The sequence below is a fragment of the Cygnus olor genome, chromosome 3, assembly GCF_009769625.2.
Source record: "Cygnus olor isolate bCygOlo1 chromosome 3, bCygOlo1.pri.v2, whole genome shotgun sequence".
NCBI lineage: Eukaryota > Metazoa > Chordata > Aves > Anseriformes > Anatidae > Cygnus > Cygnus olor.
Genome location: NC_049171.1, coordinates 110116457 through 110129903, shown reverse-complemented (window position 1 = coordinate 110129903; position 13447 = coordinate 110116457). Strand labels below are relative to the sequence as shown.

General features: G+C 48.4%; 1 long non-coding RNA gene across 1 annotated transcript; it reads right to left on the bottom strand.

The window, feature by feature from the left end:
• Positions 1 to 7088: 7088 nt before the first annotated feature.
• LOC121068431 lies at positions 7089 to 9231 on the bottom strand. The gene is made up of 2 exons (XR_005818867.1): positions 8735 to 9231; positions 7089 to 7640 (listed from the first exon to the last, which is right to left on the bottom strand). It is a non-coding gene; the product is annotated as an uncharacterized LOC121068431 (long non-coding RNA).
• Positions 9232 to 13447: the final 4216 nt, after the last annotated feature.

Below are 13447 nucleotides of genomic sequence, written 5' to 3'. Positions count from 1 at the left end.
TCCCTTGAAGGGTAGCTAAGAAACAAGAAAAAAGGCAAAACAAAATGAAATAACAACAAAAAAAAATTGGTTGGGAAGGGGAGGAAAGTTGTTAATGATCTCTCAAGTTGCCATGGAGTGGCTGTGGAGCACTGAGGAATCAGGGTCACGCTGCTTGTGGCCAAGTTTCTAGCTCCCATCCCTTGAAGGATCTTTCAGCAGCAGAAAGAGGCCCCATGGAGTGAGATAACTGCACTTCCAGGCCAGCTGAGGCCACCAAAGGCCCCCAAAGCCAAGGTAGTCTCATAGTGATCCTACTGAGGCACAAAGATGCCACCAAATGTTGGCATCGCTTCATTGCAGAGGTTTCTGTGCTGACCTGACAAACCACGGGCCCGTTTGGTGGTTGAAGACCTAGTCCGGGTGGTGACTCCTCCTGTGGGTCTGGTTAATCATCTCAGGAGGATTTTGGTAGCTGACAGACCACCAGAGGTGAGGAGGAGAGGGTTGCTCAGGCCTCTCGTGCTCCACCTGGTCAAGCAGAGCTTGAGTAGACATTTGACTGGCAAGTAATTAGAAACTAAATGTACCTGCAGAAAGACAAGGCGTGCATTGGAGCATGGTGAACCTGGCAGTGAGAAAGCACACAAACCGGTTAAGAACAAGATTAAAGGATTATCAGTTCTCTGGTTTCTCCACCAGTAGACTGTGGGTTTTTCTTCATGAGTCATAGATCTGCAGGAGAACAGAGGCTGGTGGAGGCCTCTGGAGCTGCGACCTCTCCCAGTTGATCCATGTCATGTGCCCTGTGCCGTGTCCTCGGTCCTACCCTTGGGGAGCCACCTGAGAAACTGGGACACGCCACTGGACCCACTGGTTGCTTTTGAATAGTGTCACTGTGAGAGGGTGAGAAAGATCCAACAAAGAGCCATAACCAAAGCTGCTGCTGCTTCCCAAAGCTTCACCATCAACATGGGGCTTCCCAACAGCCCAGTGCCACACCATGCCTTCTTCTGGTAGATGTAACATGTGGTGTGAATGCTGTCTGTGTGAGGTTGTTCTGCAGCAATTTCATAGTAGAGGAATGAGGCATCCCCAGTGAGATCTGGCAGACTCTTGCTGGAACAAAAGCCAGGATGGCCTCAACAAACCTGGAGCCCCAGCTTACTGAGGATGTCCTGCCCCTTCGACCTGCTGCCTCTCACAGTTAGGAGAAACCTGCAAGAGATATTTGGTCCCTGTGTCCCTGCTGTCCCTTTGGGTGCTTATATTTCAGGAGATGTAGGAGGAAGTCAAGAAGTGTCAGCTGCTAAGCCATTTCAAGTGAAGGGTTTGTCATCATTGACTTAGTGCTTTTGGTTTTAGTTCTGCTCATTTGGGGCACGTTGAAGTCTGTAGCAGAAAGGAGAAGATTGTATCTTTATTGCTACGAGGGAGCATGTTTCTCTTCTCTTCTGTGTCTCAGAGTTTCAGCCAAGTTTGTGATCTCCAGGTGAGCCTCCCAGAACCCCCAAAACCACCGCAACATGTGTCGTTTCCATTTCTGTCTTCACAATTTTTGTGGTTGGAAACTGCACTGTGTTTTTCCCCAGCACAGTAACTCCCCACAAAGCCTGCACCGCTCCTTTCCCCATTCTCTGAGGGAACATGGCGGGTTTCATCCTTTTGGTTCTCTTCTGCCCCACACCAGACTTCCCTGCTCACACATGCTTCATCTCAGCTGAAACAAGCTTGTTTCACTAGGAAGACCGCTTAGTAAATCCTCTTAATTAATGCCATGTTTTCTTCCCTTTCTTAGTTACAGAGGAACAAAAGGCTTCAGCTGGAACCCTGGCTTTTAGTTTTCTTTACAGTACTAAATATTCACAAAGAAGCTAAATGAAATGCCAGAAGACAATTTATTTCTAGTGCTTACAGTACATGTAGTGACACATGCAACTTCCCCTGTATCTCCTTTTGGTGCCAAACGCGGAGTCTCAAATTCATTTTAATGACATGTTACCATTGCTCGGGCTTTGCTGGTGGCAACACACATTGTCCCAGAGCCATTCCTTTGCTGTTGGATTCTAAATCTGTCTGTGGAATACAAATCACATTTACTGTTTTGGCAGTTTTTCAAGGAGAGGCTTAACTGTTGGATTGCCCACACTTTTGGTGAGGTCCTGAGGGCCACAGTGGTCCCTCCTCTGGAGCCAGGTGGTGGCTGTACGAGGGGAGGAGAGGACTGCAATGAGACCAGCAAGCAACCCTATATCACAGAGCGGGGCTCTTCTCCCCACCAAAGCTATACAGGAGATCTCCAGCAAAAGTGGGTGAGAGCGACCCATGTTTGCACCTTGAACCTTCTTGAGAAGGTATCACAGTATCTCCCAAGAGAAGGGATCTTCCTTTTTGTGACCAGAAATAGAGACTCCAAAGCTTGTGAGTCCTTTCCATGCTTTTCTGGGCAGCAAGGGAGGGGGCTGCGTCAGCACCCCATTTGCTGAGAGGTGTCATGTCCTGGGAGGAGGCTTGGAGAGGAGCAGTGGCATATTTTCCCCATTACTCAACAATTTCCCGCACGGCAATGTTTTCTTCTGCAGAGGCGGACAGTCCCGGTGCACATATGTTTCGGTTTTCTGCAGCGCTCCCAAGTGATTTGCTGCCTAACATAGTGCGTGAGTAAGAGATGCTAAAACCCAGCCAGGCGCAAATTAGGTCTGTGCTCCACTCCTCATCCTCCATGGCAGGGGAGCCTCTCTCGGGCGGGTCCATCCCTGCCTCCTCTGTCACAGCAGACCCCAGGAAGGCTGCTGAAAGCACAGCCAGCAGCCTCTCCAAAGCCAGCCGCACCACCATGGCCCAAATCTGGGAATGAAAGGTCACAAACATGATGCAAAACCTTTCCATTCCTGGTGCAGTGTTATTAGTACGGGGGCTCCTAAAATCCTCAGTGCAGGTTGTGCAGCTACTAGGGCAGGCACACAACAAGCCCAGGAGAAGTCTTACTCGCCCCAAAAAGCCCCTTATCAAGGGAAAAAAATATAGGGGAGGATTGAAAAGCAGGCCTCCGAGCGTGTGACTGCTGGGCAACGTGGGGCCAGTGGGCAGCCTGAACCACCACCTCAGCACCTGGCAGCGAGACAGCTAAAGCTGCTGAAAGAAAGGACACCCGGGGTCATCTCCAGGTTCCTCACAGCTGCCTTGGGCTGTACTTGTTACTGGGAATGTATAATGTGGTGTGCTCTGAGCTGTGTTTTGCTCCATCAGCATCATCAGCAATAGCATTTGTTATTCTGCAGTTGGGTCCTGATCATACCAAAGTGGGTCCTTCAAAGCCAGTCATCCCACCTCAACCTCACCTGATCTGTCTGAAAGCACTTTTCATTTTTACAGTTTCTATTATATGGTGAAACATAACTGCTACACAACTTTTCTGGAGAAATCCAGAAATAGTCAGAGATGTTTTACAGGCTTATCAAGGGCAATGTGAGGTTGTCTGCTTCAGTGAAGAGGCTTTGGCAGAAATTTCGGTCTAGTTGGTGGAGGAGCTCAAAGCATTCCCTGAACGCAGACTGCATGCAGAAGCCAAATCCTGCAGCTTTCAGTGAAAACCCTGGAAACCGACTCCTTAGGAACAGCAAACAGAGGGTTTTGCCAGCTGGAAGCCTCCAAGAAGGAAAGCAACAAGTTGATGTACTGCTGTGGTGAACATGCTGGGCCACGTTCCCGTGTCAGCGGTGAGGGGACAGCACTGCTGTGGCTGTGAGCCACACAGATGTGACCTGGTGCTGGGTCAGGCAGCAGCTGGAGGCGCTCTGTACGGGCAGCGAGGGCGACCAAGCCAGCCCAACCATTGCCATCTGTTGTACTTGCATTGCCACACTGGGCGTTAAGGCAGGGCATGCCATTCTGCTTCTCTGGGAAGCACAGGGCAAAAAAAGTAGGGAAAAAAAAATGGAAATTTATCTCTTAAAGGAAAATAGACTGAAAAAATCAAGGTCAGAAAGCTGGCATGACCATGCAAGAGGTTAGACTGGCAGATGCTGTGTTTCCACAGGATGTGCTGGTTTTGCCTCCATATGCCACCAGCCATTCACCACATCCCTCCAGCCTGGTGCCAGCTTGTCCTCCAGCCTGGTGGCAATGCAAAGGTGGCTCGGCTCCAGCAGGTGTATGTCACAGTCACACCTTACCTCATCAGCCGGTCACAAGTGGCGAGGAGCTGCAAGTATGTGCAAGGATCCCACACCTCGCGGACTTTGCTTTACTTTATCAGCTTCTCATCCTTTCCCTGGGCCTCTCCCAACATGCGCATTCCTGTGTAGTACTTGCATGACCCTTTTTGTATTCAAGAACTTCCTCCTTTCTGCTGTTCACCTTCTACTGAGGTCAAACAGATGGCACCTGGGAAGCTGCGCCACTTGGCAATTGGATCTTTTAAAGCTGATTTAGGGAGACTTCTGATCAGGTGAGAATAGAGGCAGATCTGGCTTCTGAACACATCGGATGGCTTAAAAAAAAAAATAAATAGGATGCAGTCAGCACATCGCCAGTGAAACCTGGGACAGGGTAAACTTTTTAACTGCTTGGCTCTTCCCTAAAAAAGGCATGATATATCTCTGCCTTTCCCTAATAAGAGAGCAGCTCTAGCATGTTGCCCTTCACCTTCAAGGTTTGTCGACAAGGCTGAGTCATTGCTGCAGCTAATTAGAGCCTTCAAGCTGATTATGAGGATTGCAATAAGTGGAGTTATAAAATCGCTGGGTCTGATACTCGGTAATACAAAAGCCACTTTACTCTGACCTGGCCTTAAAATACACCAGGATAATGTAAAGTGCTCTGTGAGCAAATGGGAGGAATCCGTTTGCGGCCCAAGGGGCCAGCCTGCACATGCTACTGACTGCTGGCATCCGATGAGGCTCTCAGAGGCCTCATCTGCCCTCGACCAAGCTGAAAGTGTCTTTCTCTTAACAGAGGGCCAGGTCTTCCACCAAAAACTTTTATAAAATAAATAAATAAAAATCAGGCAACCACCTGAAGGGCTGACTGTTATCGATCCGACAACTTCTTAAGAGAGATCTTCTTAAGAGAAGGCCTCACTGACTTGGTAGAACTCCTCCCCAGGTCGATTTTACCACATCTGAGCTCTCCCTAAACTTCAGGCATATTTTAAACTCGATATAGACCTGAAAAGAAGAGCTCAACTTTTCTACATCAGTGGCACAGAGAAAGAAAACGACCTGCTGAGTGGTTTTAAAATAACTCAAAACAACTGTGGACACTGTTGTCTGCAGAACAACTTCTGGGAGAGGACCCCACCAGCCCCAGCAGCACGAGAGCTGCTCCATCCCATGTCCCAGGGCGTCCCAGGGTGGAGACCAGGCACACAGCAATAATCTTGGTGGGAAGGGAGCTGCAAAAGGAAGCCTTATCTCCGGGTGAAGTGCAGCTCCAAAAATACGACAATAGTCATGAGACCCGGTGTAAGGTTACAGCTGCAGTGACATTTGGATTACAGCATCATCTGTCACGGCTTTTATTCAGCGACTAGGTGCAACCAAGGGTTTGTGTTTCATTGCCAGTAAAACCATGCAAAATTTGGCAGGGTGCAAGGTTGTTTTTCAGCCAGGCCGGTGCCCCAAACCGTGCTGCGATGAGTGGCGGGAGCAGCACCTCCATTCACCTCAGGCACCACCAAGTCCTGGGTGCCACCATCTGGGTGGGCATGGGATTTTTTGAGGAGAAGCCCAAACTCTCCACACTGCCTCCCACTCACTTCTCAGGGCAGAGGCAACGCTACTTCACCAGGGGAACCCGTGATAGGTGCAAGAATGTGGAAAACCTGGCCAAACCAGTATGCCCAGCTGGCAGTATCAGGAAGAGTGGCTTGACCCTGGCTGGTGGAAACTGGGACTCCATCTCCTTCAGCCCAGACACGTGACCTTTCCCCAGAACCAGTGCTTCGGGCAAGGAGGGGTGCCAAAATCCTCTGTGGTCACCTTTGTGCATTGGTAGATGAGAGGCCTGAGGAAGGACTTTCCTCACGAAATGGGGCGTTTTGCTGGGGGGGCCTGTAAAAGCTGTGGGATAAAATGGAGTGGCAGCCCCACAGCCAGACAGTTAATGGAGGGGACAGGATGAGCGTGGATGCCTCCAACAACAAAGCAACTAGAGCCTGGATCGCAGCCACAGCTCTTTTAGGAGAAATTGTGGGTTCAGTAGGATGAAGCACCAGGTTTCTGCATGGCGAAGAGGTGCTTGTGTATAAATACACACATCCATGTATGTGTGTTTGTGTATAAAAGCATTTCCTGGTTTAGAGATGAATACATGTTTGCATGGCTTGTAATCTCATATTAAAACAAATAAGAAGATATAAAGATTTCTTCATGCCCTGCTGCCCTCACCTGTCTAAGCATCTGGACCGGGAGAGATGCTGCGGAAGGATGCAGGCTGGGTGGACAGGGGTGAAGGAACCTCGCAGCTCAAGCTCAAAACACTTTCTACTGCTGTAGCTGCAACTGAACAGTCACATCCTGGGTGCAGCCAGCACAGAAAAGCACACTGTGCTTTCCTTCTCTGTTTTCCCTGGGCAGCTCCATCCTTTTCATCTGCAAGGTCTCTTCCCTCTCCGTTTCCTTCTCCCAGATCTCTGCTTTATGGGCTGCAGCATGCTTGGCTTTCACACACTGGTGCTGGCCCTGTTGCACCAGTGTGTGGGCAGTGGTGTCAATGTCTTCCTCAGCTGCAGCCCTCTGTGTAACGCAACATTTTGGGGAAGAGCAGAAAAGCCTCCCTCATAGCCCTCGTGCTGGGTGGACTGCACCCTGCAGAGGACAGAAGCCATACCAAGCCCTAAAGCACAGCAGCTGCAAGGTCAGAGAAATGCTACAGCAGCCATCTAAATTCAAATCGCTCTTCTCCCACACATGGGATGCTCAGATCCTGATTTGGAGTTTCTGCTAAAACACGGGTCCAGCTGCTCATTTCTGAGCCACCTCCTCCGAAGCTTGGGAGGGTTTAGATGTTTTATAGACCCGGCACCAAACCAGGAATGGAGGCATATAACAAAAAGTGTGTTAGCGAGCAGAAAATATGGAGACTGAATTTAAAATATCAGGATTTAAGATATCAGATTTATTTATTTTTATTTAAAATACCAGATTTAAAATATCAGAATTTAAAATATCTGCCGCTTCTGTAAAACCTGCAGTTCTGCTGCAATTGCATCAGCAGCACCGGACTTTGTCCCAGCCCTTCAGAGCGTCCCACTCAGCGGCGTGGCCGGAGACCTTCCTCCCAGGCAGCTTGGATGCGATCGGGGAGGACAGAGTTTCAGAGTGGGGGTGCAAGCTGACTTTGCTGCTGGCTCCCAGTGCCAAAGAGCACCTGAGATGCATGTTCCCAGCCTGGACAGGACAATCATAAAGCCGCACCTAACCAAAGCTTCATGTTTTCCAAGGGCATGAGGTGCAGGCTGCCCGGTCCCTCACCAAGAAGATGCATTTGCAGGAGGAACTGCTCCAAAATCCCAGGAGGGAAAGGTCCAAACCAGCCTGGTTTTACACCAGCACAGCAAAGATGGTCAGGGGTAATCCCAAGCACAGGATCCAAGTCCCTTCTGTGGGTAAATTGGTGGCACAGCTCCAAGGGGAATTTTTGCATGTTTGCATCTGCTCCTACAAACATGTATAAATAATGGTAAACCAACATGGAAAAAACATCCAGGGTTGCTAGGCATATTGAAGTTTCAGCACAAACAGCAAATAGAAATTAGCTCAGGGCTCTCACTTTGCGGGGGCATGGGATGCTTCAGAGCTAAATGCCAGACCAGGCAGCAATGCTTGGTGGGAAGGGAAGTTAATGCCCTGTTGTTGTACGAGCGCGGCCAGGCAGGAGGGATGCCAGACAGGGAGGAGTCTGGCAGTGCATCCCTCACATTAAATCTTTCCTGTATGTGTTTTGAGGGGAGCTTTGGCCATCTGAATGTCTCCATACCTTTTTAAATTTATTTTTCCCCCAAGCCTGTGATAACATAATGGCTTACAATTCCTCACACCCCTCTTTCTACATCTTCTTAAAAATATATCCTTGCTGGACTCAGCAGTACGCTGGGATTTAAGTGGAATATTTCCAGTGGCTGTGAGTTGCTGTCCTGTGGTTAAATAATAAACATGACAATAAACCTCTAGCACATTTTCCTAGCGCAGGAGACAGCATGTCTATTGTCATCAGTTCTTAAGAAGTGCTATTTTTAGATCTGGTTTTATCCAGCTGCCTTCTTCAAATACTTTACTGGGGACAGACACTAAATATATGTCAGCAATTCTTACCAGATATTGTTCTTCTGATATTCAGCTGCTGTTAACTTTGCTAACAACTTTTCATTTCCAGATAAATGAAAACAAAATGGCCAGTAATCTCAGTTATAGAGAGCTCATTTCCTAATCTTGTGAATGAGGATATAAGCAACCAACTGAGTCACATTAACAACTGCAGGGACCGAACCCAGTTCCTGCTGTAAAATTCTGAGAAAGTGAGTTATTCCTGCCTGCAAGCATTTGCCATATAGGCGTTACGCATGATGCAAGGACAAAGCTGCGAGCACCAAGAGGAATTCTAGTCCTAACAATGCTGTAGTTTTAAATCTTTTCATTGCCTCTCTGCTCTGTGCGTTCCTGCCAGTCTACTAGGAGTTTTTCCTGCTAAGCACAATATATTTTTCCTGCAATAAAACGACCATCTTGTAAATCCAGCCCATAACGAGACCCACCGAGAGATTTGCCTCTTCCCGTAAGACAGACCTGCAACGCACATCCTCAGACACGTGCCTCTGGGTCTTCATTTCTAAAAGCACCCTGCATCTGCAAGGCTCCACGTTGCTTTTTCTGACTGAAACGTACAGCACGTACCCAGCGTACGGCGACATTTCCTGCCCCCGTAGAGGAGGGGCAGTCATCGGGGCTGTGATTCTAACAGATGCCTGTTTGTCGCTATGACTTCTGCTCAGCCTCCGAGGCTACCACCTCTCCCAAACCACAGTCTGCCCCAGATGGCCGCACACCTAAGACCATGCAGAAATCTCAAGCAGCAGTAATGCAACATCTGCTCATTGCCTGTTCTTGGGTTTGGACGTTGCTCTTGCAAATAGAGTGGCAGCAGAGATGCTGTGGGGCCGAGCAGGAGGAAGGATGAAGGATGTTCACATGTGGGTAGGGGCATGGAAGAGAGGCAGAAGCTTCACAGAGTGAAATGGAACAATAAAATTGATTTGTCGCTTTTTGTCAGCTTCTTGAAAAAGTCCTGTGGGCAACAGCCAAGGCTAAGAGTGCTCATGACCCGTGCTGTGGAGTGGCTTGTCCCTGGACAGTGAGCTTAAAATACAGACTTCCTTGCCATTTTTTCCAGATGTGCCTTTTTACTTGTAATTGGGCAGCCTCCTGACACGATGAGATATCTACAATCATCTAGGTTGGAGAAGACCTTCAAGATCACTAAGCCCCACCTGACCTGCCGAGTCCCATCACTAAAACAGGTCTCTTAGGGCCACCTCCTGCCTCAGCCAAGACTTCATTAACTTGTAATTATCTCAGCACCTCAAATCTCCTCTTTTGTACTTTGTCTGGCACTGCAACTAGTTAAACAGCTCCCTGGGAAAGGGAACAAGCACCAAAAACACCTTCTCCTTTCTGATAACGTCTTCCACTACCTGCCCTCCCTCTTGAAGCCAAGCCAGGTATTTTTGGCAGCGGTGACATCAGGGCGACTTATGACTGCTGGCAGTGCTTTACAAGTGCCTAGGTGGTTGGCTCAGGGCAGGTAGTTTTAGTTTCTCTGTTCTTTTTTAAGAAAACAAGCGAGCTCCACAGGCTTTTACATGGAAAAGTGACTTTATCCCAAGGGGTGGCAGATAGGCGATGCACCTTGCAGCATTGCTGCTTGGGGCTGGAAACGGCAGCATGAGAGGTGCTCGGGCTCACTGCAGTGTAACCCAGGCTGGAGCCTCTGCTGCTGTGCTGGTGAGAGCCCGAGCGGGAACCCAGCCCTTTCAGAACTTCCTTGACCTTTTTTTTTTTTTTTTTTTTTGTCTGTGACAGCAGTGCTGAGCCAATTCAACTTATCAAAGGGACTTTGGTACTTTCTACAGTGTGAGATTTCGTCCTTGACAGGACAGCATGTGCACTCCGTGAATGGATCCCAGTGCATGAGCTCAGGCCTCTGATGTTGCATGTGTCGGCACGCTGGTGAGCCCGTGCCATTAAACATTAACACTTATCTCAATACTCCTGCTTTGCCCTAGGCCCGGTGCAGGCTCCTTCTCCCCAGAGTGCAGTGGCTGAACGGCGTGGAGCTGCTGCAGTGCCCAGTGCTGGGTGTGGGTGAGGCCGTGAGCTCATGCCCTGCTTCTGTTTGGGATGGCCTTAAGAGCGTAATGATGGCATAATTTATAAATAGCATGGCAGCATCCAGCCTTCTCTTCTAGCTCCCATTTAACGCCTCCAGACTGATTTATAGGCTCTTGGTTATTGCTTTTCTTCTCCTCATCTGCTCGGTGACTGCTCGGGAAGGGCTGTCACATGCCTTTGAGTGAAACTGTCCAGGCAGATAGACCCAAACCACTCCTCTCACCGCTGGCAGGATGATTTCAGTTTCTGTATTTGTAATGCTCTTCAGTAAAGCACCGGTTGCAGCTTTTTGTGTAGACAAAATTTTTGATCACCTGCAGAACAGTGAGAGAAATTGTTGGCCTCTTATCTAAAGAGGCAAATTCGGGGTAGTCATTAGAAAACCACAGGAGAAAAAGAAACACCTGGAAAGTGAGGGCTGCACTCACAATACCCCGATAGGCACTGGATGCAATTGCAGCTAATTTCTATCTCCTTTGTATTTGGCAGATCTGTTGAGAAGCGGCGAGCGCGTCAACAGCTCGACTTCAGCAGTGATTACACAGTTACACAAGGATGCCAAAAGACTAACTCTGAGGGGATGAACAGGATTGTGGAAATTCACCCCCTGCATCTTCTGCAGGTTGGTGGAGTCAGGAGAGGTGGGGATGATGGGGATTAATGATTTGCTTCTTTTCCCCTCTCACACAAACGTCAGAAATCTCTGAAGAACTATGCTCATGTACAAAAGCTAACACAAATGTGTGCACTCAAGGGAGTCTGAAAGGGAAACAGCCATTTGGCCAATTTGTCTTTATAATATTGATTCAGTCAAGTGCTATAAATGGAGGAGAAGCCTTTAAGTCTAAGTACCAAAGCGCTGTGCCCATTTGATGTAATGAGCACACTTTCAGGAAACCACCTGCTCTCCAGAATTCTGGGAGGTCAACTCATGGGCTCAGATAAAACTTTTTAGGTGGTAGATGCCTGAAAATTAAAGAAAAGCCTCTTCTTTCAGGTATGCAAATGTGCAGCAGGATGTGGTTTTGCTGTGGGTGAATTTCCAAACAAGCCAGAGCTAGCAGCGGCGGGTCCTTGCTGGGTGCCCAGACGTGTCCCGCCATGATAAGGTCACATTGACATGCCTTAACCAAAAGTGTTGGCTCAGTGGTGGTGGAACTGGAGGTGGAGGAACTGCCCCTTTCATGAGTATTTCACAGAAATTCATAAACTCTGTGCCCTGGATCTCCTCCAAGCTCCACCCCTCCCCAGCTGCCAGTGTCTCCGTCTTGATTTCTGCTCCACATGATTTCCTCCTAAGCCTTTCCTGCAACCTGGCTTTTGCCCTGGCAGTGAAAATCAGAGTTGCCTGAGCAACATTTTTTCTCTGTCCCTGCCTCCTTGCTGCGACTCCAGCAGGGCGAGATAACCCCCCTTACAACCCCCTCCCCCCAGTCAGGCTGGCTGGCTGCCACTCGTGCTCTGCTTTTTGCAGTTATGCTCATTTGCCTCGCCAAAGCAAACACGGCAGAGGCACCTCGTGGCAAAGGCACTTCTCATGCCTCGTGCACTCGCAGCTGTCTGGTCATGGCATTTGCTGAAGCCTGGTCCTCTGCCAGCTTCCTTCAGGCATCAGGCGTGACGGCACTGCCTCAGATCTTGCACCTGCCCAAGTGCTGGGCTGGGTGATGGGATGGACTCCATCCACCCCACGTCTCCAAACACCCAGCTCTTCTCTGCCCTACATCTGCCTCCCACCACCACTTTCTGTCCCTTCTCCCTTCCTGCTTTTTCCTTACTAATCCATCCTTCTTTCTCTGCTGACCTGATTTCTCCCTATTTCTGCCCATATTCCCCTTCTCCCACACTCAGATTCTCCCTCAGAACAGCCTGGCTCTCCTCCCTCTCCTTCTATCACTGCCATTTCATCAGCTCCTCATAAGTTGAGGTGACCTTCACGTCCTCCCTCCCAGCCAGGTTGCTTTTCTACAGCAGTCACACATTTCCTTTTCGCATCTTCTCTTTTTGGTGTTCAGCCACTGTTCTTGTGAGCTTCAGGCTACTGGTTCATTTGGCTCACCTCCTCGTTTTCTCCTGTCTCCCCTCTCTTGACATTCATGCTGTTAATCACTCTTCCTGACTAGTTTCCCTCACTTCACTTCCAAAAAGTAGGTTAGCCTGTGCTAGAGTCAAAAACACACCTTCTGTTGAGAGAAAAAGTTAGGAAAGCTCTTTTTGTTAATAAATGTACACAAAACACAATATTCTCAGTGCTTCCTAAAAGAGAAGGAAAAATAATGGCAAAAGAACATATCTTTCATCTGAAACAATTGGAAGATAATGGCACAGAATGCTAAAAGAAAAGGAAGGCTGAGGAAGGATGCTAGGACTGAAGACGAGAGGTCTCATTACAGCTCTCTTAAAAAATAAGTTATCTGGGCAGAACAATGTCTACCTGCTGGACAGGCAAAAGGTATCTTAAGATGAAGCTCATGAAGTAACCAGGGTAAGATAAATACTTGTCATGATGAAAAATACGTGGTGCTATCAATAGTACATAATGGACTGAAAATAAGGGTGAGAAGAAGCATCGATTTTGTGCCTGGCCATGCTTTTATTGAAGTCCATGACCAAACCCCAGTCAAAATCAATAGCAAAATTCATTGGGAAACCACAAGACAGCTTTGATCAGGTTGCATCTTTGTGGCATTGATTTTCATTTTGAGGTCACTTGACCTTTTTTCTGTTTTCTTGATTTTTTGCAATTAGATCTTCCTAAAAGAGTATCCAGAACTCAGTCTGTGCCATGTTACCCCAACATTTACCTTTCTAGCTCATTTAAATAAAAGAGCCAAGGTAAACTTTGAGTAATCATTTATGGCTTCTTCTGCTACTCTTCTGTTTGTTTAAGTGTGTGCCTGAAGATATACGTGGATGGATGGATCTTCTGCAGTCACTTCCCTGACCGTTTCCTTGTGCCTCCGCAGTGCTGCCCGCATAATGGGCCAAGGAACTCCACGTAGGAGCGCTGTGAGTCAGACTCCAATTTATTTGCCCAGGTATCACTCCCATTGCCTTGGGAGAAAATTTGTGCCCAAGTA